The following is a 12601-nucleotide window of genomic DNA, read 5'->3' on the forward strand; positions in this document are numbered from 1 at the left end:
TAACTCCCAAGATCTCATTAGTAATCCTCCTTACTGTCTGCCATATAGTTCTTGTGATGTTAGTTTGGAGAATTTGGTATTGGATCAACTAATAATCCCCTTTTTAATACTTTCCTTTATTCTCATCACTTGTCTGCCTGATATTGTATTGATATTGTAAGGAGAAATTCTGTCTTGGTCACTTGTGGGAGTTAAAGGGTTAAGGTACACCAGTGTTACTGTTGAAAATGGTGGATTAAAAGAAAAGTTATGGGAGAGGGATGAGGGACTTGAACTATTAAGAGGTTGTTCACACTAGAAGTATGAGCACATGCTACAAACACTGATTCAGAAGTACAGTGCTCATTTGTTAAATTTGCTTGTCTGTTTGATGGACATATGAAAAACAAGTTCACCATTTAGAAAAAATATTTTTGTTGGATTATTATCTCTTAACTAAAAATCTTTAAGAAGTGATACATTTTACATTTTGGTATGTTCCTGTTATTGTTATAGAAATAATAGATGATTTCTAAATGCCGATTAAAATTCACTCTGCTGAAAGATTTGTATGTGTTAGTCACATGCTCACTTCATTACAGTTACATGGGTATTGCATGCTAGTAAATTTAAGAGATGATGGGCTAAACTTCAGAATACCTGGCCACTTTGGTCCACCTCACTAACATGTGTTGGGAGGCTTTGAAGATTGAGGCATAACACAATAGACACTATTCTTATTCAATGACATGTAAATGAGTGGCTGGGTATTCTGAAGTTGCTCCAGATGATATATTAAACACCATACCTTATTCTCATAATAACAGTACAATCAATGTCAATTATGAACTCAATTTCAATAACATTCAGTTTGATACACTGGTTTTCCTAAATCTGGGAAACAAACTGTTTACAGGTGCCAAATGACAACCAAGGAATGCAACAGAATCAGGGTGGACAATGTGTACCTCACATCTTTTTCTTGGGTTTATGAAAATCATTCTTACAGATAATGAATGTACTTTCAGACATTTCCAGTTCATTATGTCAAGCATTGGATCAAGGTTGTTATAGGTGAATAAAATATTGGAACAAATCAAAAGCATCTTTTACATTGGTTGGATAATTCTTGTTTGCTATAACATATTCAAAATATTCTGCATTTTCTTCTGTATGTTGTGGAAGTTCACATTTACTGGTCCATTTCATCTACTTGAGCTTGTGTTACAGGTATGAGACAATCAGTAGCTCCTGAATACTCAGGTAAAAAAAACAAGACATCTGGCACTCCTGAGACTGTGTCATGCATTGAATGCCTTATATGATGGCTATTCCAGTGATCTTTAACTTTATCAAGATCAGCCTAGATTACTTTGGCAAAGCAAAACCACAAACATTCCAATTGAAAAGTGTCAACCAAATTGAGTAACCCAGACTCAGACATATCCTTGAAAAAGGAAATCCACCAGCTAGAGTTGCTACGTTTCAGGAAAGCCACCAACCTTCAATCTGTTGGTTTTCTGGAGACGAGCCATACCTGTGGGCCTTTTCTGCAGCATATTCATCTTCATGTGTTGCTCTAAGACTACACTGTGTGGCTGCCAAGGTCACATTTTCTGTTCCACAATGTGATCTTACAATCCTTAGACAACCTTTCAAACTTTGAACTGTGTCTAAATAAAGCTTTACTGGAACCCTTGGATCATTATTAGATTTCATCACTTCAAGCCAAAGAATTCTCCTGCTATACCCACAAGTACAAACATGAATGGGAAATCCATATGGCTTGAGCTTGTCATATCCTGAAGATAAATGGTAGAATGAATCAATGGGTTTTTTGAAAAAAACCAGGGTGGCTAGGGTAAGAGTAAAATACTTTTTTTAACATATAGGACACAGAAAATCACATTGATTTTTTTTAAGCTGCAATACATAATCTATTAAATTTATATTACTACGTTTTTAAGGAATCGAAAGCTTTCTATTCTACCAATAACCTAAATAAAATGAAATAACTAAAAAACTTATTAGCTATAATGCGTAGTTCTTCCTATTAGATTTCTGATATAAAATTATCACTTGCTGGTAGACAACTTACCGTCTACATGCCAGCAAAAATTTGGTCCCGGAGATAGATAGTTTCGTCTCGTCAAACGTCTGGCTCTTCTGCCTTGCACGCCATCTGGATCGATTTTTTTCATCCAACGGGCAACCAAGGAACGAGGGACATGCACATGGTGTCTTAAACGCAAGGCATGCCAGATATTTCTGTAACCTGCAAGTCTTCCTGCACCTTCGGTTTCTCTTCTAATAAGTAATTCAATCTCGGATTTGTCCATTTCTGTTTTTCCTTTTCTTTTCAGTCCTAGATCAATCAGCCTTCTTTTAAGTGTTCACAGGTGCATCTTGTAGCCGTTCTTCTCGAGTAAATGAACAATAACATCGTAACGGTAACCGCGATGGAACATTTCTGTTATTAAATCATTTGCTGACACTGCAGACGAATCACCACTCATCTCAGATTTTGGCTCATCTGCTTTTTCATTAAGCTCTTTACCACAAGAATAACAAAAGTTCGCGGCTATGGAGAGAACTTCCGCAGCGCAATGGGTACAAAACATCTTTACTCGTGCTAGTCATTACTGCATCGCCATTCCCGCCATTATATTAAACAACTCGTGCCAGTCTCTTCCGACTACTGCGCCCACAGAGGTTTTTAGTTTTTGTTTGCAGCAACTTTTACTTATTTGAAGCAACTTTAATTTATTTGCAGCAACTTTTATTTGTTTGAAGCAATAAATTTTTTTTTTTTGCAGCAGTATTTATTAATTTGTCGTAATGGCCGTTTTTATGCTACACTACGAAATTGCTGCCCACCAACATGATCTCGAGACCGAAATTACGATTATCGTTATTTCTAAATTGGCACCAAATTTATGGATATAGTAATTTCGTGGCACTCTTTACCAATGCTCTTTACCGTGTTAAATAAAGAGAAGGACTCGGTTCCACTGTCTTACAACATTCAAGATGGCGGAGGAAAGGGGTAAATGTGCGTTCAGTTGTGATCAGCATGATCTCGACACCAAGATAACGATTACCGTTATTTCTAAATTGGCCCTGAAATAACGAATATCATAATTTCAGTGCATGTCTGAGACCTTCGGGCTCGAAGCTTGGGAACTAGTATTCAGGGAAAGATAAAATGGCGGCTTACGGCGGCGAAGGAAATCTCAGTAGTTTAATATTTAGCGTGAAAAGGCTTGGGTGTTGTGATCTGGTTCTCAAGTAAAAAAAAATCACGGTCTGCAATGGCCCTACCACCTTTTGAACAACAAGAAAACATTGAAACGGTGGTAAAAAGCAGCAAGTTTCGAAGTCTAAACGAAAGATGGGTAAGCTGAGTTTCAGTCAAATATCATGACATTTGGGATGTAATTTCGATACCGAATAAATAGTTCTACATGGTTACACACGCATAGGATTCTGTTGTGTTCACGTGAAGGCCATTTCAGCCATTCCTGCCACTTGTAAGTGGTAGGAAATAAAAGATATGTATAGTTGTTTCGTATTGAAGCCCTGTGAAATCACAAATTTGATTTATTTCTTCTTTGTTTTAAGTGGTCATTATCCATTACTTTTGGAAGTCGATGCTGATGAGAAAGAAAAAATGTTTATGATTATTTCTTCTCTCGAACATTTTACTATTTAGGTACCAAATAATCTTGATACTGAAGATCATTGCATCCATTATGAAAAAATTACCCTTGATTGCTTTGTCAACTGGAATGTATAATGTAATATACCTTGTGATTTGTGGGATTTTCACAAGTAAACTAGAAATACTTGAAGAAGTTAATGATGTACTTAATGCAGAGCATTTGGTACAAAGTCTGCTTTGCTGTAATCTACCTGAAGGTGCTTTTTATATGCTAGGTAAGACTTGCACAGCCCAGTCAAAATGTTTTTGAGTAGAAAAGCTGGCCAAACCTCTTCCTGAAAAGCAGTCTGAAAAATGTGAAGTTAGCGGAAGGTACTTCATTGTAGGCGGCCAAATTGTAAGCTGCCAGCCCATTTTGAGTGAGCAGTAAAACTCAAGATTGGCTATTTTAGCTAATTTTATTGAGAACCAAATTCCTGGCAACGGGCACAATTTTACTGGGCTATTTGTTATTTAACTACTTAGTAATATTCTTATTAAAATTTACTGCATTCCTTTCTAATAATTTGCTGCTGATTGTATGCTGTATATAGCTTATGATTTGTGTGATTTTCACAAGTAAATTAGAAATACCTGAAGATGGTAATGATGTACTAGATAATGTACTTGATGCAAAGCTATTTTGGTGCAAAGTGTGTGCCTTGTCCGTAGGTGATTTTGCATGCTAATAAGACTTGTAATTCAAATAATACACATCAGCTGGAGTGGGAATATTAAAAGAAAAATAATAATATTTAGCTATACCAAGTTCTGCTTTTATGTCCAAAGTGTGTGCCTTGTCCGTAGGTGATTTTGCATGCTAATAAGACTTGTAATTCAAATAATACACATCAGCTGGAGTGGGAATATTAAAAGAAAAATAATAATATTTAGCTATACCAAGTTCTGGTTTTATGTCCAAATTAAGCACTTAGTTGAAGATCACTGCACTGCTCAGGTCAAGAAGGCTGAAAGAGTACTGTCTGCTGTTAGTTTGACTTTTGTCATTTCTATTGATTTATTTTATTTATCAATGTTTCTTTGAATTGTAATTCATTGATCTCTTTCAATAGTGCAGGTTCGCTCATGTAACCTAATCTCCCACTTATGTATGTATGTATGGATGAGCTCAGTCAAAATGTTTTTGAGTGGAAGGCAAGCTGGTGATAGTAATAGGCAGCAGAGGCTGAACCTTGTCTTGAATGGAAGTGTGAAAAGTGTGAAGTTAGCGGCAGCTATATTGTGGCAGGCAGCCAAATTGTCAGCTGTGGCACATTTTGACTGGGCTGATTGTGTGTAGTATATATGTGCACTTCTTTTAGGGTGTTAAACAGGTTAAAGTACCAAGAAATCCTCTGTGATAACTTGATAATTCAAGATGTAAAAATTTTAAATAATAAGGTAAAGCTTGATCATTCTTAAGAGTTTCCATTTGTTCTGGAAATTTGGGGGAGGGTCAGGGGAGCATTATTTATACATAAATAATGTACATAAAAAGTAAAAAAAAAAGGACCAAGGTAAAATCCCAATTTGTTTTAAGAGTTAATTTTGTCAAGAGAAACCCCTGGATATAGCTTGGGATTTGTGTGATTTTCAAAAATTGTTAGGAACCTTGTTAATTTTCAGCTTCAAGAACACAAGTACATAATCTTTAGTGCAGCCCTCTTTTCTCCCCGCCATTATTCTAATTTTTTTATCAAGTTTCCTTTTTCTTGTGTTCAATTAATTTATTGTCTTTACAGGTGAAATTTTAATATCTGCTAGCACAATTATCTCTGCTAAGAGTGTCTACCATCACTCTTGCCGGTCTCAAGCCCAAAACGCTGCAAACTAGCTGAAACTACATGTATTTCGTAAAATTGCAATGAAATCTATCTAAAAACACCAAAATCCGGCAGAACGCACGAGTTTTTGCCAAATTTTACGCAAAAGTTGACAAAAGCGCTCAATTCGACCTGAAAAACACTTTTTTTTTTTTTTGGCAAAAATCAGCCTATTTTACATTCAAAAGCACGATGTCTTTAACAAAATAGGGATACAATCCATGTGAAAACACTTATTCCAGCTAAAACGCAGTCTTCTCAGTAAAATTTGGGCTGATTTTACCCACTTTTTGTGTAAATAGCTGCCAAAACCCTCTAAACTAGCTGGAACTACATGTTTTTCACAAGATCGCCATAAAATCTTGAAACGTTGCTTTAGGGACCTTTATGCCTCCAAAACGAGTTTTTACTTTAAAAAAAATGGAATTAGCAAAGATGTTAAAGGGGAAAAAGCTGTGAGAAAGGAGAAGTTTAGTGTTGCTGTTTGATATGCCGCCCAGATATATCAATTTATTAATTTAACGCCTTTAGCCGTGGGCAGAAGTTTTTCTCTAGACTAAGAGGACCCTCCCTATGTTGACGAACCTCAATAACTCGTTGATTTTACTGTTTTTACACGGATTTGATTTTAACCATATTCGCCAAAATAACTGCCAAAACACGGCAAACCAGTATCTCGGCCAAGAGCGATATTGGCCATTTCACACATCCTTATTAGATATGAATTTTATTAAAGATTGTCATTCTAGCATATGTTGGCTAGTTACCACAGGTTTCTTGATTTTCATGGGAAAGTGGCATTGGTTGGTACCATGACCAATCTCCTCGACTTTCCCATGATTTTCATAGGATGTTAGCGACCCATACTTCGAACCTCAGTTGTTGTTTTTTTTTTTTTTACATTGGCGCGAGTTTCACAACTTTCTTGTGGTTTGGCATTGACTCAGAGTTGGGCTTATTTTTATGGCTAATCCATCGGCGACTTTCTCATGATTTTCTTGGGTTCTCAACAGTGACACGCACTTTGGAACCATAATTTTATAAATATGTCAACACTGGCAAATACTGCTAAAATCTACACTCTACTAAACTCCATGTACCACAATATCCACACAACTGCGTGTGCCTACTTGAAAATCCTAACCCTAACCCTAACCCTAAAACTATCCAGTTAGCCTAGTATTGTATTGCTGGTTTGAGTGACTAAACTGGCTCAAATGATCCAGCTGCTTAAAAATCTAAGCACAGAGTAAGTTTAAAAGATTCAATTTTGTAAGGTTTCGAAACAGTTCCAAAATTAACATGCACATAGCTCAGTGTAAAACATCGAAGCTTCTAGGACTTCTTATGATTCCTACGAACGTACACACCTAATGCACGTCAATTTGCCTTTGTCGTCCTCGAACGATCACGTCTTCATGGTAACGTGGTGTAAGAACTGTACAGCACTTTATAAATATATGTTTTACTTGACGGTAAAAGTTTGAATCCGTGCAAGGAAACGTAACGGAAACAGGCGATGATAATATTCCGTTGACAGAAATGCAATGGAAACGTGTCGTCATATTTCCGTTCAGGAATCATAACGGAAACATAACAGGTCCAAGGAAGAAGTGAATGATGTGGAAACATAGAGTTTCATTTTTCCGAATTACGGAATCATGCTATTTCGTCCTGTGCTCACTCTAACTCTGTGCTATCCTAAACCTAACCCAAACCCCAAACCAATCCTAAGCTATGGTAAAGGGTTTAAGTCAGGGTTGAGGATAGGGTTAGGGCAGGAGCCCATTACCTGGTTAGGGTTAGAGTTTGGGTTGCTTCGGGTCAGAGGGGTTTAGTGTTACAATCAGGGTTAGGGCTAGGGTAAAATTATGCTTAGAGTTAGCGGGGTTTAGTGTTAGAATTAGGGTTAAGGCTAGGATGAGGCTATGCTTAGGGTTGGCGTTAATATTTTTCTACAAGCATTCAATTGCAGGGTTTTTGGTATTGTGTTTGTAAATTTCAGTAACTACTTGAAAGTTTACTGAAAAACAAACGATAGGCCGACTGGTACACTTACAGGATAGATAGAGAAGGTTGGGGTTAGGGTTAGGGTTAGAGGGTCTGCGGTTGAGGTTAGGGCTAGGGTGAAGGTTTGGGGTTAGGGTTTGGGGGTAGGGTTAGTGTTTAGGGTAAGGGTGTAAGCCTCTTCAAAAATATTTTTAAGAAGATTTTGTCACCTTTTTCACTTAAATAACCACCTGAAGAATTTTGACCGGTTAGATTATTTGAAGCGGTTGGATTAATTTTGATTGGGGTTTAATAACTTTTAGTAGTTGGATGATTATTTTTACCAGTTGAACCACTGTAATATGCTGGATCTTTTTAACTAATGTTACCATCCTTACCTGAATTATTTGAACCAATTTCACTGGTTACACATGCATTATCCAGTTAGACCATTTCAACTGGTTGGATTATTTAAACCAGTTTGTCCATTTTAGATATTGGCATCATTTTATCAAGTTGGATCATGTTAACCAGTCGCACCATTTTACTAAGTGAGATCGTTTCTTCCGATTGGACCATGTCACGTAATTAAAATCTTTTCACCGTTTAAACCATTTTATCTTGTTTTGGCTGGTTGGACCATGTTAACCAATTGCATCATTTTGACTGGAGTGAAAAGTTCCGTTCTTAACCCGAGCCCTAACCCTAACCCGGGGTTAGGGTTAGGGTTAGGATAGCTCGCAGCTAGAGTTAGGGCTTGGGTAGGGTGGGATTATGATTAGGCTGAGGGTCACAATTTTTTCTGAAAACATCCAATTTTTTTTTGGTATTGTGTTTGGCTCTAAACTTTAACAACTACTTGAAAGTTTGCTTGAAATCAAAATATACCATTTTTTGCCAAAATAACTGCCAAAATGCGCAATTCGGGCCTTTTTATCAATTTACACTTGGTTTAAGCTTGGTTTTTGTGTTTTCCCACAGACTCTTAAACTATTTTGCTGAGAACATTTTTTGCAGCGTTTTTAAAACTGAAATAAGCTTATTTTTGCAAAAAAAACAAACGTGTTTTTCAGTCGAATTTAGTGTTTTTGTCAACTTTAGCGAAAAATTTTGCAAAAATCGTACATTTCTGCCGTAATTTGGAGTTTTTAGACAGATTTCGTCGCGATCTTGTGAAAAACATGTAGTTTCAAGCTAGTTTTCAGTGTTTTGGCAGTTATCTTGTCAAAAAATGGGTAAGTCAGCGCAATTGTTTTTTTTTTGGTTTTTAAGGTTTTGTTTGCCCAAATTTTACTGAGAACACTGTGTGTTAGCTTGCCTCCATTGTTTTTTCGCAGATTCTATCGCTGTTTTGCTGAAAACATAACGTTTCAGCTTGTTTGCATCGTTTTTGGTCGTGAAATAAGCTAATTTTTGCAAAAGGAAAAAAACCTGTTTTTCAGCCCAAATTGACATAAAGGATACAGAAGAACATTTGCTTATTGCCTTTTTTTTTGTCCTTACTCATGAAGTTGATTTTGGCATTTCAAACAAAAACTCTGCTAGAGCATTAATTGAATGACATATCATGCACTTACTTTGAAGCAAGAACACTTTTTTTTTAATTCAGAAAAATACCTTTTTTTTTTTAAGGACTGCTGGATATAACCTGTACAACCAAGATGAATTTACATTCATTATTTGTCATAACTTACACTAAATTAGAAATTCAAGTATGAAATGAGGGTACTAGCCCTTTAATAGTGTTCAAAATTTCCATATGCAGGGGTACTTGTGGCTACTGGAGAAGAATCAGTCTTTAACCCTTCACCCCCCCCAAGGGAGATAATAAGTACAGATATCCTCTTCCCTAGGGGCAACTAGCTCAAAAGTGAGTGATCTCAAGGGCCCTCCAAAAACGTTTTCTACAGCAATAACTAAGCTCTACAGAAGCACACTATGCAGACAAAAGGTGTAAGAGAATCAATGAATTCTTTAATTCTTGGTCCCTCCCAGGCCAACCTATTGTACAAATCTCATGACATCTGTTCCAGTTTCATCAGTCAATTTTTCAAGCTTCAAGCTTTTCCTGCAATTATGTACTTGTTCTTGAAGCTGAAAACTAACAAGGTTCCTGTAAATTAAGTTTACATAACAACCTAACAATTTGTGAAAATCACACAAATCCCAAGCTATATCCAGAATTATGCTCTTAATAAAATAAACTTTTAAAGCAAATTGGGATTTTGCCCTAGTTCTTTTTATTTTTTTGTTACTTTTTAAATACATTTGTATAAATAATGCTCCCCTAACTCTCCCCAAAACTTTTAGAACAGATGCAAACTCTTAAGAATGATCAAGCTTTACCTTATTATTAAAAATTTTTTACATCTTAGACTACCAAGTTATCACAGAAGTTTTTTTCGGTACTTTGACCTGTTTAACACCTAAAAAGAAGAACACATACATAACACACACACAATCAGCCAGGTCAAAATGTGCTGCAGCCAACAATTTGGCCACCTACAATGAAATAGCTGCCAATTTCACACATGTCAGACTTCTATTCAGGACAAGATTTGGCCTCTGCTGCCTATTACTATTGCCAGCTTGCCTGCCACTCAAAATTTCAACTGAGATTGTACATACATACATGTGGGATTAGGTTACACGAGCAAACCTGCACTATTGAAAGAGGTCAATGAATTATAACTCAAAGAAACATTGATAAATAAAATAAATCAATAGAAATGACAAAAATTAAACTAACAGCAGACAGCACTTTTTTGGCCTTCGGGGCCTGATCAGTGCAGTGATCTTCAACTAAGTGCTTAATTTGGACATAAAACCAAAACTTGTTATGGTTAAATATTATTATTTTTCTTTCAATATTCCCATTCCAGCTGATGTATATTATTTGAATAACAAATCTTATTAGCATGTTAAAATCACCTGAGGACAAGGCATACACTTTGTGCCAAAATTGCTTTGCATCAAGTACGTTATCTAGTACATCATTACCATCTTCAGGTATTTCTAATTTACTCTTGAAAATCACACAAATCATAAGCTATATACAGCATACAATTGGCAGCAAATTATTAAAAAGGAATGCAGTAATCTTTAATAATAAGAGTAGCTAAATAACAAATAGCCTAGTCAAAATGTGCCGGTAACCAGGGATTTGGCTTTCCACACAGAACATTTGTAAGGCGTCTAGTCTGGACAAGGTTTGGTCTCTACCTTCTGTTACTATAGCCAGCTTGCCTACTTCTAAAAAACGTTTTGACTAAGCTGAAAAAAATGTTTGAGAGAAAAATGGCCACAACAAGCCCACTTACTGCAAAATAAGAAACATAAAAGTAACACTTCAAATTAATACAGAATATAAGCCTTGCAGGATTTGGCTCTCAATAAAATTAGTTAAAATAGCCGATCTTGAGTTTAACTACTCACTCAAAATGGGCTGACAGCCTGCAATTTGGCCACTTACAATGAAGTATCTTCCACTGACTTCACACCTTTCAGACTGCTTTTCAGGATGAGGTTTGGCCTCTGCTGCCTATAATTACAACAGCCAGCTTGACTACTACTAAAGAACATTTTGACTGGGCTGTGCAAGTGTTACTAGCATATAAAAAGCACCTTCAGGTAGATTACAGCAAAGCAGACTTTGTACCAAAACACTTTGCATTAAGTACATCATTACCCTCTACAGGTATTTCTAGTTTACATGTGAAAATCCCACAAATCACAAGGTATATTACATCATACATGTTGACAAAGCAATCAGGGGTACATTTTTCATAATAGGATGCAATGGTCTTCAGTATCAAGATTATTTGGTACCTAAATAGTAAAATGTTCGAGAGAAGAAATAATCATAAACATTTTTTCTTTCTCATCAGTATCGACTTCCAAAAGTAATGGATAATGACCACCTAAAACAAAGAAGAAATAAATCAAATTTGTGATTTCACAGGGCTTCAATACGAAACAACTATACATATCTTTTATTTCCTACCACTTACAAGTGGCAGGAATGGCTGAAATGGCCTTCACGTGAACACAACAGAATCCTATGCGTGTGTAACCATGTAGAACTATTTATTCGGTATCGAAATTACATCCCAAATGTCATGATATTTGACTGAAACTCAGCTTACCCATCTTTCGTTTAGACTTCGAAACTTGCTGCTTTTTACCACCGTTTCAATGTTTTCTTGTTGTTCAAAAGGTGGTAGGGCCATTGCAGACCGTGATTTTTTTTTACTTGAGAACCAGATCACAACACCCAAGCCTTTTCACGCTAAAATATTAAACTACTGAGATTTCCTTCGCCGCCGTAAGCCGCCATTTTATTTTTCCCTGAATACTAGTTCCCAAGCTTCGAGCCCGAAGGTCTCAGACATGCACTGAAATTATGATATTCGTTATTTCAGGGCCAATTTAGAAATAACGATAATCGTTATTTTGGTGTCAAGATCATGCTGATCACAACTGAACGCACATTTACCCCTTTCCTCCGCCATCTTGAATGTTGTAAGACAGTGGAACCGAGTCCTTCTCTTTATTTAACACGTGTAAAGAGCATTGGTAAAGAGTGCCACGAAATTACTATATCCATAAATTTGGTGCCAATTTAGAAATAACGATAATCGTAATTTCGGTCTCGAGATCATGTTGACTGACCTTAGAAAATTTCATATTGCTCGGTCCAGGCTTTTTATTGCGCGGCCGGTCTACGCTGTGGTGTGAAATTTTTTAAACAAGATGGCGGACCCAGAGGGAAGGACAAGCGACTAAATGGTTGTACCGTTGCACTTATGTCCTCTCATTGCAGATATGTCCTCTGACGTAATGTGATAGAGTGGCCAATCATATCCTGTGATCTATCGAGCGACACGCGGCTTGGGACTGGTTAAGAGACTCCGTTGTAGTTATGTCTTCAAGCAAAAGTACTTATTCGAGGGGGTCGGGATAAGTGGAAAATTTGACCAGTATTTTCCGGTAACTGATCTCAGGAAAACATACTGTTCGCATGATCACTGCGAACCGGATCATTGGCCTCTCACATTATTTTCTTTGAAGTTCTATCGTTCCTTCGTTGGCGCCGTGTGATCGCATCGTT

At 36.7% G+C, this 12601-nt stretch overlaps 1 long non-coding RNA gene and 1 pseudogene across 1 annotated transcript; both read right to left on the minus strand.

Moving 5' to 3' along the window:
* Positions 1 to 1047: 1047 nt before the first annotated feature.
* Positions 1048 to 2384, minus strand: LOC113664836 (uncharacterized; annotated as a pseudogene).
* Positions 2385 to 9445: 7061 nt separating this feature from the next.
* On the minus strand, positions 9446 to 11861 carry LOC149043523 (uncharacterized). The gene is made up of 2 exons (XR_016187898.1): positions 11637 to 11861; positions 9446 to 11411 (listed from the first exon to the last, which is right to left on the minus strand). It is a non-coding gene; the product is annotated as an uncharacterized LOC149043523 (long non-coding RNA).
* Between the last annotated feature and the right edge of the window lie 740 nt (positions 11862 to 12601).

The sequence above is a fragment of the Pocillopora damicornis genome, chromosome 6, assembly GCF_964200805.1.
Source record: "Pocillopora damicornis chromosome 6, jaPocDami1.2, whole genome shotgun sequence".
Classification (NCBI taxonomy): Eukaryota; Metazoa; Cnidaria; class Anthozoa; order Scleractinia; family Pocilloporidae; genus Pocillopora; species Pocillopora damicornis.